This window comes from Penaeus chinensis, chromosome 41, assembly GCF_019202785.1.
Source record: "Penaeus chinensis breed Huanghai No. 1 chromosome 41, ASM1920278v2, whole genome shotgun sequence".
NCBI lineage: Eukaryota > Metazoa > Arthropoda > Malacostraca > Decapoda > Penaeidae > Penaeus > Penaeus chinensis.
Window position 1 is genome coordinate 27,594,487 of NC_061859.1, and position 4,214 is coordinate 27,598,700.

The following is a 4,214-nucleotide window of genomic DNA, read 5'->3' on the forward strand; positions in this document are numbered from 1 at the left end:
ATGACAAAAACAAACAAAATCTAAAATGAAAAAAAAGAACCGTGCAGAAGGCACCAAAGTAAAACAAACTAATAAGTAAAAGACAATTGCCAGAGGGGCTTAAGACTGAATAAAAGTACGCCAGAAGGGCTTAAGAAAAACAAAGCATGCCAGAAGGGCTTAAAACAATAAAAAGAACTAACATCTAAGATAAAACAAGTAAAAGGTAAATTGAGGGAAAAAGTAAAAGGGCAAGTAAAAGACGAGTAAAAGGTGTGAGATTGAATAAAAGTAGAAAGTCAAAGGACAAGATAAAAGTAAGTAAAATTCAGAGAAAGTAAAAAGTCAAAGTCGAAGGTGCACACATGGTTCACAGTGAATGTAAAATAGTAAAATGGCACGTCCAGCCTAAATACACCTGGGCAAGTAAAAGGGGCAGTACAACCTTGTTTCGGCATCCACGGTGTAAAATCCAGACAGGTAAATCCAAAGGGTAGTCAAAGCACAGTCAGAGTATCCACTTCCTTTATTTAGCATGAACGTGGGGGTTACATTAACCCCCACGGACGTCAGCGTAGCACATAAATTGCATAGAACAATAAATAAGAATGGTTTTAATAAAATAAAATGTACAAAAGATAAAACCAATCACAAAAACAATTAAACATTAAAAGAAATAGTTAAAGAATTATAGTTATGGTAAAATAAGACGTAAAAGAATCTGCTGCGATTCATGAATAAAAATCATAAAATATGTAACTTACTCTCGCCGTAAAAGAGAAATTAAAAGGATGAATAAGTAAAATGAAACCATACAAACATAAAGCGGAGCTTAAAATACAAGAGATAAAAAAAAACGTGAATAAAAAGATGCAGTCGCAGCAGATGTGGATATCTGTTATCCGCACATCATCAAGATCTTTGTAATCCATGCACGGATAACTAAGGATCAAAAGTTTATTTAAAAACAATACAAAAGGATGTAAATTAAAGTAAAACATGTACAAAGAAGAGCCAGCGTGGTACAGATATAAAATGCGTAAAAAGGAGGCTGGCAGAGGGAAGTGGTCCGGCTGTGCTCGACTCGCCCTGTGGATTTCGGCAGGATGCTGGGTAGGATAGGGATAGGATGGGAGCAGGAGAGGATAGGATTAAAGGTAGAAGGTAGGGTAAACGGGAAAAAAAGGAATGGAAAAGTGGGAAATTAACGTAGAAGCAGAAGGAAGTGAAAAAGCGAAGGAACAAGAAGAGGGTGCGAATAAGAGGGGTACGAGGGGGAAATGCGGCAGGATACAGGGCAGGATAAGGATAGGATGGGGGCAGGATAGAGTAGGGATAGAGATAAAAGGTAGAACAAGCAAAGACAACGAGAAAAAGAGGGAGAAGCTACAGTGGAAGTAGAGAGAGAAGAGAAAAAGCGAGGGGACAGGAAGAGGGTGCGGATAAGGGGACGAGAGGGATAGAAGGATCGGAGCAAGGAAGGGGGGGGATAGGTAGTGGGTATAGGGGGGGGGGGAGGAGGTTGAAAACCTCACACTTGCATTCCTGCAACTCATCAAGAAGTTCTGGGAAACTTCCACTCTACCCCGAAGTTGGAAGAGGTCTACCATAGTTCCCATCCCAAAACCAAAGGAGCATGAGAAGTAACGCTCAATCTCTCTCATCTGTCTCGGCAAGACGGCCGACAGGATGTACTAAACCGGCTCCAGTGGAAAATGTGACCCCCACACCCCATCGGTTCACAGAGGGCATGAGGAGAGCACACAGCATAGCCATACTCTTAAGCACAACCAGCACTGTCACATCTGTGGCAGTGTTCCTAGACCTGGAGAAGGCTTTTGAATTAGCAAGTCCTCTTGCTATTCAGGAGACCCTGATCCAGAAGGATCAGAGGAAAGCTCTTGGTCAGGATAGGTGACTATTTCAGAAACAGAACAGCCTAGGTCAGATTCCACAGTCACCTATCACAGCACATGTCAATAGAAAATGGAACGCCACAGGTCCTCAGTCCAGCCATTCTCAACACCTGTATCCTCAACATATACCTCCCTGTGGGGTGCAAGATCCTCTCCTATGCAGACGATTTTGCAATCACCTCTACTGCCTAAAAAGAGCCCAGCGATGTCTGGACCTTGTATCTGAGGAGTGTTGTAGGGCAGGACTAAAGATCTCTGCAGCCAAATCAAAAGCCATGGCTCTGAGATATTCAAGGCGCATTCTGAGGATCCAGGGAATGCACTTAGAGTGAGTCCAGGACTTCCAATAGACCGGACCTCTCCTTTCAAAGGAGGTCCAGTACCTGTTTGACCGAACCAAAGCAAGTCTGTCTGTCATGAGAGCAATGACTAGGAGACACGTAGGAGCTGGACATAAAGTACTAAGATCATTCTATGTACATGCCGTCCGTCTCATTGTGGACTATGCTTCTGTCACTCCGTTTCCACCAAGCCAAGATCAAGAGAAAATTGGGGACATGCCCAGTGACATCTACCTCCTGACCACTGTGCTTCCATAGCGCAGAGGATTCTTGCTCAGAGTAAAAGCATAATCATAAACTAGGTCCCCAGCCACAGAGGCATCAGAGGGAATGAGTTTGCCCCCAAATCCATGATCCTTAAACCAAGCCGAAAAATCCTGAGCACAGGTCCAACGCCACAGGACTTGCCATTCTCCTGCAGCTACCCAGAGAGGAAACGAGATCCTCCTCCTCGGCCAGAAGGTACTCAGACGCTATGAGCCACTGGCACTCTGAAACAATAAGTAGAGGTGTCGAACTCGTTCTTCATAGAATCAGACTAAATTACCACTGCGCATGGCAAATCATACAAACAATTGACTATGCAGACAGGTGTTGCAAGCACTGTGGCGAAGCGAACGCCACTCTGTCACATTATTTACAGAGTTGCAAGCCCACAATTATTGAGACGGATCCCAAAACAGCCGCCGGGCTGGTAAAGAGATTATACCGCATGCTTACATCGTGGCGGCAGGAGCGCCTGCTGGCAGCCCGGTAAGCATCGAGTGTCAGAGAACAAAATGTGACAGTCATGAATAGCTGGCACAGGCTGGGCCATATATATGGAAGGGCCGGGTTTCTTGTCCCGGCTTCGACCAGCATTGTGAGGCGGCGGCCGAAGAAGTGCGCCTAATAGACGGTGCTTCTTCGTCGTCTAGTGTTACTTAAAAACACACGCACCACGCACACGCACATGCACACGCACACGCACAAACACACACACACACACACACACACACACCAGCAGTGAGTTGGCTAATGCTGATAAGGAAGGCTGCTAACAAACAGGAGTCCCACAACGGCGATAGCGCGAGGGTGATACCGGCAGCGATAACATGAAGTCGACACTAGGGCGGACGAAACAGTTGTCATCGTGATCATCCTCGTCATCATTATCGTAATGGCAGTAATAGCATTGCTGATAACTGGAAGTGAAAGTCCACTGGCAATCACAAGGATAACCGTACGATTAACAAACCATAGTAAGCCGCTTTCTTCCTTCACGCTGCTGGAAGCTTTGTCACCATGCACCGAGGCATCGCCAGCCAACAAAAAACTCCAAAGGGATAAGCGCTGTGATAAAACTCGCCCGATAACACTGGTCTTAGTTCCGCCGCCCTTTCTGCTGCGCCTAGCGGCCACACGTCCCCGCCCGCCGGCCCCGCGAGCAGCACTGACCAGGATGCTGTCCCTTCTTGTGGCGCTCCTCGCAGGTCAGTGACGAGTCGGAGGGAAAGCTTGGTGGAACAACGAAGGGAAGAGAAAAAGAAAAGAAGAAAGAAAGACCTTCACACTGAGGAACATTCGGCACTCAAGGTCATACCTCTTAGGTTGCCAGATGTCTAACCAGTAATTTCTGTCAAGGATCTGTGTAACTGCCAATCTGCATCCAAATCACTATATATTTTTAGCATTATTTATGTTTATATCTGTCTATCTCTGTAATACGTATACATATAGATAGATAGACAGATAAAGAGAGAGATAAAAAAGACAGATAGGTAGATATATAAATACTTAGACTGATAGATATATACCCATTTCCTTTTAGTGGGTTGCATGGCATGGTTGGTCTGGCCCTCCGGTCTCATACCCGGAGTGACCGTGGTTCGAGGCCTGGCCAGGGAGGATTGTTATACATCTATATCAATACGTGGGGGAGAGGGGGAGAGGGAGGAAGGTGGGGAGAGGGGGTGAGGGAGGAAGGCGGGGAGAGGGG